We start from the raw sequence: 18687 nt of genomic DNA on the forward strand, positions 1-18687 counted from the left end.
CTGGTACACAATAGCTAACATTTACTAAACAATTATTATTAGAATTATTCTCATAAGGTAGGGAATGCAGGGGTTTTAATAAATAGATGTAAAGGTTTGAGTAACTTTTCAGTTTTCTTAACTCATTCCTGTCTCATTTTTACTGGAACTGTGGTCCTCAAAGGTATGTTGCCTGGGCCTCCCAGATGTAGCACTTTTTAAAAGGTCAAGGAAGCCTCTGAGGGGGAAAATCTCCAGGTCCTCAGGTGTTTGAAACTCATGACTCTTTCGCACCAGGTTGACATGAAAGAAAAGAATAGAAGTTACTTCATATATATGGTCTCAGCCACTGTTTAAAGAGGCTATCATTTGCAAATCTGTATCCTGGACTCTTAAGCAAGCCAAAGCCTTTGCTCCCACAAAGTCCACCCTCCCATTTCCTGGCTGCTGCCTCCAGCTCTCCTACAGTGTCTAAGATGTGTTCACCTTTAGGAAGGAAGCTACAGCTGCCAGGCCTTTAGACCCAGTACTTGATCACTTGTTAGGCTTTTGTGTTCCCTGGCTGTCTGTAGGCAAATAAAATCAAAGAGGAGGTGCTCAGTTAGTAGCTCTGATTTTGTAGGATATGAGTCAAACATTTGATTGAGGAGTATTAAAGTATAGATTCTTTACTTACTTAATGAGATTCTTCCCTGGGCTCCTTTATGATGCCAATAATACTTGTTGCCAGGCCCTGGCCAGGTGGCTTGGTTGGTGTGTTGTCCCATATACTAAAAGATTGTGCGTTCAATCCCCGGTCAGGGCACATACCAGAATCAATCAATGAATGCATAAATAAGTGGAATGACAAATTGATATTTTTTCACCCCCCCCACTCATCTCTCTCTAAAAGCAATTTATTTTTAAAAATATTAATAATACTTGTTGCCATTGTCACATCAATGACAAAATATCAGCCATGTGTTTGACATTTTGGTGGATAAGACTAGCATTGGGGTTTCAATGGCATCTGAGCATCAAATTATGCTGCCACTGCTGCTGTTCAAGAACCTGGCTTCCAGTTTACAGGAACTTAGAGAATGTGGCATTCTCTTATTAGGAGTTGGCATCTGCACCTCTGAAAAACAGTCCCACCATGCTGGATCTCCTTCCTGGGTATTCGCCAAAGTTATTTCGAATGAACATGTTAAGGGGTGATTTTTTTCCTCCTATTAACAGCCTTGCTTTTAAAGCCACAGACTAAAAATAATTATATAAAAATGAGCCCTTTCCTCTAGCAATGTATTACCAGATAATATGTATTACTGATACTATAAATAAACCACTTGGCCTTACTATATTGACATAAAGTTAGCAAATAACCCATCATTCAGCACCAATCTTTCCCTTTTTTTTCTTCCACTTTTTCCCCATTATCTGTAATACACTCAAACACAATTTTCCAAGAATTGTATGAAAAGAAACACAATAGGAGGATTTGTTAAGTGTAATTGAAATAACAATAGTGGTACAGGAACTAAAAAAAAATAAAGTTCACTAGGTATTATTGCTTCTGCAATGGGTCAGCAATCAGCCCAACAGTCATGTCAAGTTGGAAAGGTTGCTTCCTCAAAAGCCTTAATGGATTTAGAGAGCTTTATGTGAGAGTAAGATCTCAGCGTCCAAAAGCCAATGTCTTCACAAAGGGGTTGACAAGCAGATAAGTCGAAGTGAATAATAATAATTTTAGGTTGGGGGTAGGAAGACGATGGTTATAATTAACGTTTCTTAGCTCCCTAATTAGGTAATGAGGTATTGGCCTTGAAGTGTTGCACATGTAGAATCTGGCCCTAGAATTATACATGCAGTGCCTACAGGATAAGGAAAATTAGAATGTGGTGGGGTTTTTTTTAAGATTAGGAAAAGTTTTGGTCCGAGCCAACTCTCCTGTAAGATAAATTGTACAAAGACAGGATGCCATGTAGAACAGCTTGTTGAGTTGTCCTGTGGTGTTCTCTTGCCTTCTTGTTGACAGCATTTCTAATCCCATTCACTTTCTCTTTTTTGGTTTCATTTTGGCCAGTTGAATAGTCATGAAGCCAGGGTTGTGGGTTTGATTCCCAAATGGGTCAGTTCACTTCACTCTGTGTTCTGTGGCTACACAGGGAGCATTTCACCTGCCTATCCTGGCCAGCCACCCCACAAGAATGTTTAGGCTCAGTGTAAATACAAACTTATAGTATGTATCCTCACTACACAACCTGAAGGCATTATTAATGATTGTCTTTCCTGTCTGAAGACCAAGTTTATAAACCTCTCTTGATCAAACTTAGAGATCATTACATGTAACACAGACAATAACGCTATAAGTCAGTGGTTCTCAACCTTCCTAATACCTCGACCCTTTAACACATTTCGTACCGCTCAGGAGTTTTCTCGTGTTTCGCGCACCATCTGTTAAGGACCGCTCACGAGTGTTCTCGTTTTTCACGCCCATGGAAAAAGGAGCGAATCTAGATACTTATGTAAATTTTGTTTGGTTCCTCTTCATAGAGGAAAATGTTTTACGCAGTACCATACGTTAAAAAAGTACTAGGAACTTTAATTGTTTAATTGTTTTTGTAAATAAAAATGTTATAATTATTGAAAAACAACACCTAAAGTGCATTATGATGATTTAAATAACGTGCAGTTTGCCCAAAAACGTGCGGTCCCTGGCGTATGTCTTAGAGATTTCTATGCGGTACGCAATCAGTTCATGTTGTGGTGACCCCATAAAATTATTTTCGTTGCTACTTCATAACTGTAATTTTGCTACTGTTATGAATCGTAATGTAAATATTTGATATGCAGGATGTATTTAGGCGACCCCAAAGGGGTCACCACCCACAGGTTGAGAACCGCTGCAAGTGATATAACTTTTATCCACATTTTGGCAGATAAGGAAACTAAAGCACAAAAGAAGTTAAGGACACACAGCCAACAAGTAGCAGGTTGTGGATTTGGTCTGACTCAAAAGCCTACAGTAGTAATTCCCATAATATAATGCCTTGCAGAAGTCTGTCCCTGGCCCTGTTCTAATCAAATATATGTTTTCTATTTTGTGTACATTTAAAAAAGAACTCTCAAAATGTTCCAAATACATTTGCTACTTGAATAATAAACAAAAGAAATTACTTCTTGGGAGAGGAAACCACTCTTAACTACAGGAGGGAGGTGGTATACAGGTCTAGAATCAGTACTGAAACATGTTATAGGAACACAAGAAGATTGACAAACACAATCAAAAGTTCAAAAAACAGGGACAAAAACAAAGAAGTTAAAATTCTTTAGAAGAAGAAAAAAGTAAAGAAAGACCCACAAATATAATGGGAAAGAATGAAGATGAAGACACACCGTATAACCCAACAGTTCCACCCCAATATCTTAGGGATGTGTGCACATACAGGGATGTTCATAGCATTGTTTGTACAGTACTACCCAAAGGCTGGAAACAGCCCAAATATGCATTCGCAGTAGAATGGATAAACTAAGATACTCAGAGCACCATATAACCATGAAATGAAAAAGAATGAACTAGCTACCACATGACAAAGTATAATGTTAGAATGTTGAGCAAAAGAAACAAGAATTTATACAGTATGATTTTGTTAACACCATGTGTTAACCAAAAAAAACAGGCAATGTTGAACTAGTATTGAGGAATACATACATAGGTAGTAAGAGGCAAAACAAAGATTATTATTACAATAAATCAAGACAGCGCTTATCTCTAGAAAATAGTGCTTTGGAAGTAACACCTGAAGAGCTAACTAGTTTATGGCAGAGTCTGTCTCTGGTTGTGAATACATTCGTGTTTGCTCTATAATATCTTGCATTTATGTTTTATGCACTTTTCTACATATGTCTCTTAATTCATAGTGCTTTAAAGGTTTTTAAAAAGGAGTGAAAATCAATTCTCTAGAGAAGATGCACAAAGGGTGGATAGGAGAGTTCGAGAAAGGAGAATCCTTTTTTCCCTTAAAGCAGAAGGATGGACCAAATTGCCTTACATATATTGTCATGATTCAGTATGTTCATTCAGTTGGAAAAAGCAGAACTGAGCCTTCAGCAAACCATGTGATGGCTCAGATATGGGGTTGGGACTGAGCCAGATACTTGCAGGTAGCAGGGAGGCCTAACTAGCAATGGGTCCCACAGCATTTAGCCTCTTAAAAGTTTTACACTATATACATTTCTTCCTCTCTCCTTTTCCTCACTCTTGTATTTTATTTCTATTCCCAAGGTCAGTCATCAAATCAAGGCAGAAATGGGCCATAGACATCAAATTCTTATTTTTAAAGATGCAGAAACTGGCCTGGAGAAGTTAACCAACTTGAACAGGTTCACAAAAGTATGACAGAATCCATTCTGGTACCCCACATTCTTTGCATCCCAGTCCTGCTGATGTATTGCTATTCCTCTAAATACTGTACTATCCTGTCTTTGTTCAAGGTGTTCCCTCTACCTGGCATAGTTTTTACCCCCATGCCTGCCTTTAAAGTCCTCGCTCTTTAAGGTCCAGTTCAAACTCTCCTCCCTTTGTATGGGAAATACAGATTTTCCTACTTAAGCCTTCATTCCACTCAACCCTGTAGGGCCTTGTTTAAACATTACAATAACGCTATCACATTTGTCTTAGAATTATTTCTATACTAGAGGCTTGGTGTACAGATTTGTGCACCGGTGGGGTCCCTCGGCATGGCCTGTGGAGATTGGGCCAAAACCGGCACTCGGATACCACCTGCCACTCCTGCTCATCCTGGCCCCACTGTGCCTGCTGCTGCCACTCGGTCTCCGTCTGTCCCCTGATGGTCAGTGCACGTCATAGCGACCGGTTGACTGGTTGGTCAGTCGCTTAGGCTTTTATATACATAAATTCCCTTCTGGTTATACCCTCCTAGGTATCAAACTGGTCTTTTTCACTTCTGTCTGTATGCCCAGTGATGTGCTGGAGCTGGCTCATATTCATGAAAGCCAGTTATTAAATATTCAGGAATTTTGTGAGCTGGTTAAAATGTTACCCTGAAATCAGTTGTGGTGAGAGTATCTACACCATGGAATAGACAAAAGGTACAAATTAGGAGCCTTCCCCCGCCCCCCCAAAGAGTCAGTTTACCAGCACATTACTGCAGATATCCCACTATCACTACCCACCCCTGTGCTTACCACGTACCTGGCATAGCAGTTGCAAGAAGCATAAAGAAGAAAGGGAACCAGTGAAAATGCAGACCAGACCAGAAAGTAAAGAGAATTCAAAAAGTGTCAGCTCAGGAGCCCAGGGAAAATAATTTTTTGAGAAACGGGTGTTTCGCTGCTGCAGAGAAATTAAGGAAAATGAGAGCTTAAATAAGGCCTAATTGGTGGGCAGTTGTCCCCAAGGGCTATTTCAGTAGTATGATAGGGGTGAAATATGGCTGGGATGAAGAAATAGGGGTGTTAGGATATAGGCAGTAAATGCAAATGCCTTTCAAGAAAAGAGAAGGGAGTCTTTCTCTTAGTAAGCAGCTATTTGCTGAGCACTTACTATATGCCAGGATTTCAGTAAACAAAGATAGCATACCGGCCTCTCCTCAAGCTGCTCCCAGGACAAACAAAAGAACAACATGGTGTCCCAGGAGCTCTGTGGGGGCTGTGGGGACACATCAAACAACCTGGGCATCCAGGGAAGGTTTCATACAGAAGCTGACTCACTGAGCCCTAGCAGAAATGGTCCAGACGGCTAAGTGAAAGAAGGGCATTCCTCACAAAGGAAATGGCAAAATAGCATGAACATCGTGTGGGTGTGAGAAAGAGTGGCCTGTCTATGGTACTCTTAACTCCAGTGTCCCCCTAGGGCCGGAGCAGAGAGAACATGTAAAGAACAGCAGGGGATGAGGGTGCAGAGGCAAGCAGGGGTCAGGGCATAAGGGCACCTGCAGTGTCACCGTACTGTTTGGACTTTATCTCGAAGGCACTGGACACCCACTGGATGACTAAGCAGGGGACAATTACAGTTAGATTTTCATTTTAAAAGATGATTGTGATAGCAATGTGGAGCAAAGATTGGAAAGAGACCAGACTTCAGGAAGTTGACCCAATTAGAAGGTAATTGTCATAGTCCAAGCTGTGAGGAGGATGGGCCAGAAGTAGTCATGGCAGTGCAGATGAGAGATTATTGCCAGTTTGAGAGATACTTCTGAAATGACAAACTAGTGGCTTTTTAGGTAGGTAAATGTGAGAGGTGTCAAATGAATCACAGGTACTGGCACTGGACCTGAGTAGATGATATTATCACTTGGGGAAAGGAGATGACAGAAATGATAGGATTATGGGAGGAGATTCTTTTCCTAGCAGACACCTAATGGATAGCCAGTGGAGATGCCCTATCAGTGGTTGATGTATAGGATTGGAGCTCTGGAGAGCACTGGAATGGAAGAAATTTTAAGAGTGTACAGTGTGGGGAGTGTTCAGTGTGAAGCTTAGAGGAGATTGGCCAGGGAGAATGTGTAGCACAGCAGTTCTCCCTGCCAGTTTTTGATTCAGGAAGTCTGCGGTGGAGCTTTAAAATTTGCATTTCTAACAAGTTCCCAGGCAAGGCTAATGCTACTGGTCTGGGAATCACACTTTGAGAGCCAGTCATGTGGAGAAAAGCCAGCATTTTGGGATGATTAGAGAAAAAAGAGCTTACTAAAGTGATTGAAAAGGAGCCATTTTAGGAAAGGACAGTCTAGGACAGTTTCAGGGAGTAAAATTGAATAAAGCCAGGCAATATGAAGAAAAATATTGTCAATTGCATTTGACAATTGAGCAGGAGCTCTGATGAAATTCAAACTTTCTACAGATTGTATGATCATCTTAGGATGAGACGTACTATAATGTCCTAACCAGGTCCCCTAATCTTGACTCTGCCACTTACTAATTCTATGACTTGATACTATTTACATAATCTCTCTGAGCTCTAGTTTCCTCATTTAAAAAAAAAAATGAGAAAAGTAATAACAGTAATTTTCTCATTGCCATGGGAGGGTTCTATGAGTTGGTATATGTAAAGTGCCAGGCATGTACTAAGTTTTAACTTTTATAATTGTTTTGTGGTTTCAGAATTCCTACCTTGAAGAGCAAGTAGTGGGGAAGAGTCAGACATGCATGGTCTTAATGGAATGGCTCAAACACCACAGAAAGCATATAAATTTCCAGCAGAGCTCAGCAATCTGGGAGCAAAAGCAAAGAAAGCTGACTTAGGGATTACCCAAGTTGGGAAGTCAGCAAAGAAGGCCCCAGGGAAGAAGAAGGAATCTATGAGTACTCTGGAAACTGTAGCCCAATGGGTCCAGGCTCAATATGGAGGAAGTAAGAGATTCTGGGAAGAGTGAACAGGTGAGGAAGAAATGCCTCATGTCGAAATACTAGTAAGTACGTTGTGGTCAGAGTAGGATGAGAATTTGAGATGACATGGATCCTTCCAAATGTTGGGACAGTGAGTGACAAGTTGGGCAGAATTTAGGGACATATGTAGTTTTTTTCAAAATGATGGTGAAGCCAGGGCATCAGAAGGATCAAAAATAGGCGGCAGGGATGAAGTGGCCAGGAAAGCTGTGAGGCAGGTGCTAAGCTGAGGAGGGTAAGAGAGTGCTGGAGATGAGTAGATCTAAAGGACAGGGCGGCTGTAAGATAGATTGGTGTGCCCAGGAGGGATGGGGGAGCCGTGGCCTGGAGAATGCCAGCCTGTTTTCCTGATCTCAATTGAGAACCAGGGAAGGAAGGAAAGCTGTCTACTCCGGAGAAGGCTGGGCTGGATAACAGGACAAACTAGGTTTTCATTTAGGATAAGGTGGAAAAAAGTGTGTGTTGAAAGATGGAGAAAGTAGGGAAGTGTGTTTACAGTTAACTGGTGCTGTACAGCCCGGGGGGGGGGGGGGGTAGCGGGGCGGGGGGAAGATACTTTCAAAGGCCTAGAAACAGGAGTGAAGCCCTGTCCTGTAATGAGACTGCTGCCTGACAGAAAGTGAGAGTGGGAGGCCAGTTCATGTCCCCAAACAGTTCTGCCTGAACCCACCACCCCAGGACAGGGCCCTGCCAGAGGAAAGAGTGCTAGCCTCCTGGGTCAGTGCACTCGGCCTATTTCTGTACATTCAGGCTGCTGAGTAATGGCTCCAAAGGCAGTGCCAGCATCTTACAGGGCACAAGGGGAAAGTGAGAAGTAGGGCTTCGCACCTTATTTTGGGAGCTGTCGTCAAAGGCCCAGCCCTCTGGTTCTGTGTGCCTGACACTCAGCTCCAGCTCTCCCTGGGAGCCTGGGTAAGCAGTCCTGCAGGCTGTGGCTGAGGTGCCTGGAGAGACGGGCCCTGTGAGAAAGAAGAGCTCTGCGGTTTCCCCGAAGACCGTGAATTCTGAGCACTTCCCGAGGGGGAATCACCACTCAGTCCAATTGGTCAATCCACTAGGCTAGTGCCTCAGCCTAAAGGGCTCTTAGGAGTGAACCATGTCTCTTTAAGTTACTGTGCAATGACCATGACATGCAGGATAGGTTCACTCTGCTCTAAACTGAGGTGTTGAGGTATGCAGTTTGAGCTAGAATGTAATTTGAGCCAGTTTCCAAAGGTGGGGAGCTACCTACACTCTCTCACCCAGTCCCCAGTGATGCACATGTGTGATTTCTAGCTGGGGCTAGGGCTCAGTCTAATGTGGAAACAGTCACATGTACACAAAGGTCAAACCTGTGACCCCATGTGCACAGGGCTCTGGCAACTAGAGCCAACTGGCTCTGAGAGCCTTTGGAACAAGCCTGTGGGTGAGTTGCTGCTGACCAGATAGGTCTGAAGACTCAGCCCTGGAGATACTTGTGGATCTTTGATAGTACATCTGGTTTGCCTTTAACCTCTAATAATTTTTAGATCCATTTGAGGCCCTCAAGTCTGGAGTCTGAGTGAATCCTCATTAATACCTCAACTTCCTATATACCTCCCCCTTTTCTTAAAAAGTAAACCTTGTTAATTTCCTGGGATTACCTCTTGGGAATTCAAATTCCCCTTTCTTACCTTAAATACCCTGTGAAATAAGGGAATTGGGATCCTACCACATTGAGTGGTTTGCACTGAATTACAAGAACTCTACAGCACAGCAGTAATGCGAGACCAACGGGGTTTCTGCATCTTTTAGTTGGCCCAGCCTCCACCTGTTTGCCTCTGATTTGTTCGACTGCTGAGAGCCAAACCATTGATGGGTACAGGCCCCTTTTCTATCCCTGCCACCTGTCTCACTGTGACCATCTTGGATATCATTACATCAGGCAGAGATTTTCGTTACACTGGGGAACTTTTCTTACACATACCTCTGTGATAACCTCACCTCGGTGGGATTCTACCCAGCTCAGAGATTACTGTCCTGCTGTTAGGCTCTGGTGGTTCTTTTCTGTCACTGTTCTGTCAAGAGGGTTGCAAACTCACCTGTTGGTAGAATGGCTACCTCAGGCATAGACATGCTCAGTTCTTTGTTCAGAATTCCGTTAGAATTCCATGGTTACAACCAGAACTTATATATCAGATTAAATGCAATAGTGTTGGGAGCATAAATTTCTACACCTCTCTAAAAAATTCAAGGATTTTTTAACCATTTGGGGCTTATCCATGTGTTTTAGAATCTTTGAAATCTAGGGGTACACACCTCAGAAGAAAATCATAAGATACTTTTACATAAAATGTTGCTTATAAGAGGGTGGGGAGAGGATGCAAGTTTATAGACCCTATGAAGCCCACTGTGGATATTGGGGTCTCCATTGGTCTATGTTAAGGTTGTTGACTCAAGCTACTATAGGGCAGTTTGGCCCCTGCATATTTTTCTCACCACACACAGATATCAATTTAAATGCTGTCCACATTCTAGGTTCCGTGGGCTATGGCTTCAGGGTTTTTTCATGTCATGAATTGATTTGGAGGGAGACAGTTTTAAGGTGCTATACCAGTGAACAAGGTTTCCTGGGTTTGGTCCCTCTGTGATTGAGTTGACTTTGCACACAGGAGCGTTTATCTCAGAACCACAAAATAATCTCAAAAGTTCAGACCTGGAAGTAAGTTTAGCATGTACTCCATTCAGCCTCTCCTTTTTATAGATTAAAAAGGAAAAAAGAAAATTAGTCTTTCATTTGAAGTCACATAGCTAATTAGTGGCCTAGAGCCCAAGTCACAACACATAAATACCAAGTGAATGGTCTTTTAATGGTGTATCAGGAATATAACTTTGTATATAGAGGAAAACACATGATTATAGTCTCATTTTTAGACATGAACCAAGATAAACAGCCAACATTCAGTGTCTACCATACATCTGTTCATTTATTCACTTATCAAAAAACCATATCTAATGTACTCTATGTGCCAAACACTATGCTAAGTACTGTTTACAATAAGGCTCAAACCTTCCTTAACATATTATTAACAAAACATATATATATATATATATATATATATATATATATATATATACACACACACACACAGTTTGGTGCTAGCATCCCCTTTTAAGACACGGCATATTTTCTCACCACACACAGATATCAATTTAAATGCTGTCCACATTCTAGGTTCCGTGAGCTGTGGCTTCAGGGTTTTTTCATGTCATGAATTGATTTGGAGGGAGACAGTTTTAAGGTGCTATACCAGTGATGGCGAACCTTTTGAGCTCAGTGTGTCAGCATTTTGAAAAACCCTAACTTAACTCTGGTGCCGTGTCACATATAGAAATTTTTTGATATTTGCAACCATAGTAAAACAAAGATTTATATTTTTGATATTTATTTTATATATTTAAATGCCATTTAACAAAGAAAAATCAACCAAAAAAGTGAGTTCACGTGTCACCTCTGACACGCGTGTCATAGGTTCGCCATCACTGTGCTATACCATCTAGGCCAGGCCAATTCCAAACTTGTCTTATGTGGGCATATGACTCTGAAACAGAGAAACTCAAAAAGTTTAAGTAATGTGAAGACTAAACAATTAAACTCAACAAGGGAGACACATCCCCTAATGAGTGCAGGAGAACAACCTCTTATAAGTGCCTGGAGCAAGCTGCAGGACCCTTTCTGATCCTGCCCTGTGTATCCCACCATCTTGCTCCTCCTTGTTCTCCCTCACTCCTTGACATTCTTTCATTTGCATGCAAACCTCTCATCCTGACTTGACTCCACCTGCACCAGGAGCCTTTTCCTGGAAATGTAAGCATCACTTTTAGGCCTAGACAATGGTCTATGCTTGTACTCCTGCCACTGCAGGTTCTGTGTACACACAGACTTTCAACTGGGTGATCTTGCATTAAGCCAGGGTCATATCAGTTCAGGCCAGCTGTCCTGAGCCCTTCCTAATCTGGAGTCACATTCCCACAGCTGGGCTTCTTTAGGATCACTTTGCAGCACTATGCTAAATACCTTACATAGATAATCTCACTAATATTTGTCATTTGTTTAGATGATAACTTTTTGTTTCAAATTAAAAACTTTTTTTCTTGTTGATAAAAAGAGGAATGCCTTTTCATTAGAAGGCATGTTATAATTTAATGTACATTCTTTTTCTTTAATTTCAGCTTTATTGAGGTATAAGTAGATCTCATATTACAGTTGAAACTTTATACCTTTTTACCAACCTCTCCCTATTAGATCCTGGCAACCTCCTTTCTACCCTCTGTTTCTATGAGTTTAACTTATTTTTTTTAGATTTCACATATAAGTGATACCATGCAGCATTTGTCTTTCTCTGTCTGGCTTATTTCACCTAGCACAATGCCTCAAGTTTCATCTATGTTGTTTCAAAAGCAGGATTTCCTTCTTTGCCATGGCTGAATAATATTTCATTCTGTATATACCACATCTTCTTTAGTTATTCATCCATTGATGGCTTTGGGAACAGGCTGACCTTGGAAAGAAACCCATCCCTCACTATCACCCCAACATATATACTCCAACCAACCAGGGAAATGCCAACCCCATTTTTCTGTGTGTCTTTCCTTCCTCTGGGCAGGGAACCCAATTTAAATGATGAGCCAATGGCCAGTTGACAAGAACTGGTACACTTGCCATCTCTTGGCCTGTTACTTCATCTAGACCAGTGATAGCGAACCTATGACACGCGAACTCATTCTTTTGGTTGATTTTTCTTTGTTAAATGGCATTTAAATATATAAAATAAATATCAAAAATATAAATCTTTGTTTTACTATGGTTGCAAATATCAAAAAAAATTTCTGTATGTGACACGGCACCAGAGTTAAGTTAGGGTTTTTCAAAATGCTGACACACTGAGCTCAAAAGGTTCGCCATCACTGATCTAGACCCTAAGAGTTGAACAGGATGATTTCCAAGGCCTGATTGGGGAACATTATTCACACATCAGTTGAGCCAACAGTGGCTCACCCCTTTGTTCACTCTGTCTTTCCTCTGTTCTCTAGTAGAAGTTGTGGCTGAGGCTTATGCCTGAGCTGGAACCTGATTTCATTACTCCTTTCATCCTCCTCCACCAGCCCTTCCCTCCCAAAGCCAACTCTAGCCCAGTGACCAAGTTAGGAATGTCACACTTGCACAAATTATAACTTGGCTGCCCTGTTTCTCCTCCTTGGATAAAAAGCCCAGAGCAGAGCTGAGGACAATAAGTGTCTCCATTCTTTGTTGCTTTCCACAGAAGCCAAGAGCCAATGGAAAGTGAAGTCCCGTTGCTTCTTAGGCAGTCTTGGCACCGGAGTATCAAGTGAGTTGGAGCATTAAAGAAGGCTGTTTTGTCCCCACTAGATGTTAACAGTGAGGTCAAGCCCTGTCCCTCCTGTGTACTCACAGGCACAGTATGGATCAAGAAGCAGCACATATAAAAAGACCTTTCTGAAGACTGAAAGGGATTGTTCCTGACAAGTCAGCAGGAAAAGCAAACCGCTTATGGGTAACTGAGTTCTAGTGGGGAATGTGTCAGGCTAACAAAGGGCCAGCTCTCCCAGGGACAGGAAGTTTGGAAGGTGAACTGCAGGGAAACTCATTTACTGGGGACAGAGGAACCACCCTCTTCCTTTTTCCCTCTGGCTATGCTTCCATAGAAGAGCCAGGCAGCTTGCTAATCCCCAGACCTGAAAGCAAGTGGGAGAAATTTTTCGTCTCCCCTGTATGGCTAACTTCCAACCCCAGATTAATCAACCTATCTGCTTCCTTATTTCTTGCACCCAAACAACTACATACTACTAAAGGAAGTCTCACTATCACACAGTTTGCTTCCAGAACAATTCAGGATCACCAACCCCACATGGAACCAAGGGATGGCTGAAAATTTTACATTTCTCTGGTCAGCTTGCACTCTTACCCATCAATAGCTGTTTCCAGCCTTTTCCACTTTCCTGCTCTCCTAAGGTCTCTGGGACTCCCACCTACTCTCCACACATCTTTGAGTTCTTCCTTTATGCTACCAAATGTTTCAAACCTACTTACACCTTTACTTTTTCTTTAAAAAAAAAAAATTATTTTTCAATTGCTGTTTACAGACAATATTATTTTATATTAGTTTCAGGTATACAGCATAGTGGTTAGTTAGACATACACAGGTGTCCCCCCAAAAGGTATATACAGTTTGAATAATTATAAAGACAGTTTATTAAAATACATGTCATTTTCAAAATGTAGTAGAATCAGCTGTTAAATTGTATATACATTTTTGGGACACCCTGTATTTTACAAAGTATTCCCCTCAATATTCCCAGTACCCACCTGGCACCATACATAATTATTACAATGTTATTGACGTTGTACTTTACATCCCTGTGACTGTTCTGTAACTACCACTTTGTACTTTTTAATTCCTTCATCTTTTTCACCCAGTTCCCCAACCCTTCTCCCTTCTGGCAACCATCAGTCTGTTCTCTGTATCTATGAGTCTGTTTTAAATTTGTTTATTTTGTTCTTTAGATTCCATATATGTGGCCTTCTTCCACATATAAGTGAAATCATATGGTATTTGCCTTTCTCTGACTACTTATTTCACTTAGCACAATACCCTATAAGTCCATCCATATTGTGGCAAATGGTAAGCTTTTATTCTTTTTAATGGCCGAGTAATATTTAATTGTACATATGTACCACAATCTTTTATCCACTCATCTATTGATGGGCACTTGTCATCCTTTCTTCTTGCTTCCTGTTACAAATGAAGAGTTTTTCTTCTTACTAACCAAGAACAATTCCACCACTGTATTTTATAGCCTACCCTCCCCCAACTTTCCTGAACCTTATCTGTAATTTATCCAATTTCTCTCTTGTGTATCCAGTCTCTCCCTCTCTACTGGATCCATCTTATGGTTATTTAAATAAAATCATATCTCTCTCAATAATAAAAGAATACCTGACATACATCCTCAATCTGTTGCCTTCTTTCTCTCTTTCTCTACATAATGTAATTCCTCAAAATAGTTCCACTTTCTCACCTCCCATTTACCCAATCTGGCTCTTGCTCTCATTGTTCTACTGAAACAACTCTTGCCATGGCCATCAGTGATATCCATGGTTAATACAGTGGTCATCTTTCAGTCCTCATCTTGCCTCTTCAGCATTTGATTCTGTTGAATTGTTAAGTGATCATTCCCTCTTAAAAAAAAAAAAAAAATCTCCCCTTGGTTTCTGTGTTTCAACATGCTTCTTGTGTAATTTCTATATCTTTGTCACTCTTTCTCAGTCTCCTGTGCAGGCCATCCATCTCCACCTAGCCATTAATGTTAGAATTCAAGATACAGCGTTCTCTTTAAGTTTGTTTATTTTAAAGTGCTATAAACACTATACTCTGTCCTGCCTTGTTAAAATGTTCAAATCATCAGTATATTACGAACATCTTCTGCAAAATTATTTTAGTGAGTGTATATTATGGATGTACCATAACTTATTTACTCAATCGCCTATTGTTGATCATGTGGGTCATTTCTGATATTTTTACTTTTATAAATAGTACAATGTTCAACATCTTTATACAATCCTTTTCCCACGTGACTACATGAATGATGCTAATATTAATTACTACTATTCAGTCAATAATAAATTGCTATGAGGAAATTGGAGGTTAGTAACATAGAGGACAACTACCAAGGTTGCGCACACAGCAGTGCTGTGCAGGACTGAATCTTAGGCAGAAGAAACTGGCATGTTCTAAAGAGATGTATCTGCTATATCCCTGTTCAGAGCACTCAACCTGGGAGGTACCACCACAGATGATAAGGATTCTGGCCAAGGCACTGTTCACTCTGGAAGCCATGAGCCATTTGCCTTATTCCCACCCTATACTTTGGCAGAAGAGTCAGTCCTGATGGTGCCAGATGGATCGCAAATGACTCCAGAGGACTGTGAGGACATGGACTGGCTAAAACAGCTTCCAAAGCCTGAGGGCAGTCCTGGAACTGCTCTGTTAGGGCTAGACTTGGATGGCCACAGGACAAAACAGGTCAGCAGAAGTCTCTGCCAGAAAAGTGTCAAGAGTAGGCTGGTTGAGCAGACAGGATGGGGCATAGTCATGGGAGTGAGAAAATTGTGTGGATGGGGGAGAGGGAGAGGTGGCACAAACAACTCAAGGGTTCCTTTTCATCTCCCCAAATGTTAATATTGGAGTGCCCCAGGGCTCAGTCTCTGGACTTCTCTTTTCTGTCTACACTCATTTCTTCAGTTATCTCATTCAGACTCATGTCTTCGAACACAATCTATACAGGGACAGTTCCCAATTTTATATTTCTAGCCTGATCTCCAGCTTGATCACCTGACTCATATATTTAACTGAAAAGTTGATATATCCTCACTTGGATGTCTAACAGACATCTCAAATTTAACATTTTAAAAACTAAACTCCTAATTTTATCTCGCTCCCACTCCCCAATTGTGATCTAACTGCACATAATGGCAAGAACTCCCTTCTAGTTTCAGGCCAAAAACTTGAAGTCATCCTCAGCGTCTCTTTTTTTCTGACAACCTACTTCCTGAACTCAATCAAATCCTGTTGGCTTTCTCTTAAAATATATTCAGGGTGTGCTTCCACCCATGAAAACCAAGACTTACTCTCTCACCATAAACAATGGAAAAACTGGATCGAAGATACAAAACTATTTCCAGACGTTGGATGAGATGCAGTACAGGACAGTGATCCCTAAGGGAAAGGAAACAAATGAGGTGAGCCCTCAACTGTGGAAGCAATTTTCAGATTGCTCAGCCCCCAATATGGCACCATTGCAATTTTACATTTTGTTTAGGAAAAACCCTAACAGAGCCCAGTGGTCTTGCTGAGTTGAAGAGAAAGAGATTACAGTTTGGGGAAGCTGAGTTGGCTAGAATTCACTATATAAATGCCAAAAGGGATGGAGCTACATAGAGGAAGAACTTCATATAAGAAGTTGAGTCTTTGGCTGAATACAGTCTGCATGCATAAGGTGACACTTCACAAGGTCAAGCCAAAGAACAACTGCTGGGAAAGAACAGTTACTAGGGAGCTGGGAGCTGAAAAATTCCTAGAGTTCATGTAGGGCTGGGAATCATTCAAGTTCTCACCAGCCAGAGTAGAGAAATCTTGTGGCAGATTGTATTTTCCAAAGATGACTCAGTATTTCCCACATACTCTTCTACGGTGTGACCCTGCCATTCACACATCAAGAGGTAGAGTCTGGTCCTGATCAGGCAGTTCAGTTGGTTAGAGCATCATCTGCCAAGGTTGCAGGTTCAACCCCAGTCAGGGCACATAAAGAATCAATCAATGAATGCATAAATAAGTGGAACAACAAATCTCTCTCAAAATCAAACAAATTTTTTAAGGTAGAGTTTGATTCTCTTGGAAGGCTTGTGACTGCTTCTACAAATTGAATATGGCAGTACTGCCATGTTAACTTGGAGGCTAGGTTGGAAATGCTCTGTAGCTTCCAGACACCCTTGTCATCTATACCACCTCTCCCTCGGCTCACACTTGTAGCCTCATGAGCCTTATGATCAACTGGCAGAAGAGGATAAAGCCACACTTGCTTTATGGATGGGTCAAGCCACAAATGGACTGCTTCATTATAGCCCATCCAGGGGTGGCTGTGAAAAACGGGTGAGGCAATGCCCTAGCTGGTTTGGCTGAGTGGATAGAGTGTCAGCCTGTGGACTGAAGGGTCCCAGGTTCAATTCTGGCCAAGGGCACATGCCTGGGTTGCGGGCTTGATTCCCAGTAGGGGCCATGCAGGAGGCAGCCAATCAATGATTCTCTCTCATTATTGATGTTTCTCTCTCTCTCTCTCTCTCTCTCTCTCTCTCTCTCTCTCTCTCTCTCCTCTCTCTCTCTCTCTCTCTCTCTCTCTCTCTCTCTCTCTCTCTCTTAAATCAATAAAGAAATTTTTAAAAAAAAAAAAAAAAAAAAGGAAAACGGATGAGGTGAAATCTTCATGGTAGAGCATTCATGTATCTGTCATTCTCCTGTGAGCCAAGAGAACCTAAGGTAAGGAATATAAAAGGACTCACAGGTGGTGGTGAATGGCCTGGCTCTATCTGGGAAGGAAAAAGAAGATAAGGGACAAGGAGGCCTGGAGGAGAGGCATGTGGATAGACCTATGGAAGTGGGCATGAAGCATGAAGACTTTTTTACTACATATCAATGACCACCAGAGAGCAGCTGCCAATAAACGCCCACGTAGACAGAATGACTCAACCAGTTGATGTCAGATAGTTTTTGTCATTGGCCACTTCAGTGCAAACTCCCAATCACAAAGGCTAGTCCATCTACTTTCACCACAGATGACCAACATGATAGGAACAGAAACTGATGCTCAGCACCCCATGTGGCCCCATTCTTCAATTTGTGGCAAGTTGATTACACTGGGCCTTTTCACCCTGGAAGAGGAAACAGTTTATCTTGACTAGGATTAAAACATTTTATTGACTCAAAATGGATCGTGGACTTACATGTAACATTTAAAGCTATAAAACTTTTAGAAAACAAAACAGGAAAAAATATTTAGGATCTAGGGCTAGGCAAAGAATTCTTTGACTTCACACTAAAAGCATGATCCATACAAAGGAAAATTGATAGATTTGATCTCGGCAAAATTAAAAATTTCATTCTGTGGAAGACCCTGTGAAAAGGATGAAAAGACCAAGTACAATTGGGAGAAAATATAAGCAAGGCACATATCTGACAAAGGATTAGTATCCAAAATATATAAAGAACTCTTAGCACTCACTAGGAAAAATAATCCAATTAGAAAATGGTAAAAGATATGAGCATACATTTTACTGAAGAATATATATAGATGGCAAATAAGTACATGGAAAGGTGTTCAATATCATTAGCCATTAGAGACACAAACTAAAGTTACAATGAGATATCACTACACACTAAAATAAAAAGTAGTTGCCTGGCTCAGTGGTTGAGCCTTGACCTATGAACCGGGAGGTCATGGTTCATTCCGGATCAGGGCACATGCCCAGGTTGTGGGCTCAATCCCCAGTGATGTTGCTCTCTCCCCCTCTCCCTTCCTCTCTGAAGTAAATAAATTTTAAAAATTGTGACAACATCAAATGCTGATGAAGATATGAAAAACTGGATCACTCACATGTTGATGGGACTGTAAATTGATACAGCTGCACTAGAAAAAAAAATTGGCAGTTTTTTTTACAAAACTGAATGTACAATTACCATATGACCCAGCAATTGCACTCTTGGGCATTTATCCCAGAGCAGTTAAGAC

General features: G+C 41.3%; 1 protein-coding gene across 5 annotated transcripts in view; it reads left to right on the forward strand.

Annotated features, from left to right (window-relative positions):
* The window catches only part of DTL (denticleless E3 ubiquitin protein ligase homolog), a 67498-nt gene extending 51354 nt beyond the window's left edge, over positions 1–16144 (forward strand). Inside the window, exons 15-18 of one of the 5 annotated variants that reach the window (XR_004973286.1) lie at positions 4244–4351; positions 7081–7356; positions 15170–15428; positions 16001–16144. The gene's annotated coding sequence lies outside the window, so the exon portion shown is untranslated. The remainder of the gene's footprint in view (positions 1–4243; positions 4352–7080; positions 7357–15169; positions 15429–16000) is intronic. The other 4 variants (XR_004973289.1, XR_004973290.1, XR_004973288.1 and 1 more) reach the window with 4 other exon arrangements.
* Positions 16145–18687: the final 2543 nt, after the last annotated feature.

Source organism: Myotis myotis, unplaced genomic scaffold (assembly GCF_014108235.1).
Source record: "Myotis myotis isolate mMyoMyo1 unplaced genomic scaffold, mMyoMyo1.p scaffold_m19_p_18, whole genome shotgun sequence".
NCBI lineage: Eukaryota > Metazoa > Chordata > Mammalia > Chiroptera > Vespertilionidae > Myotis > Myotis myotis.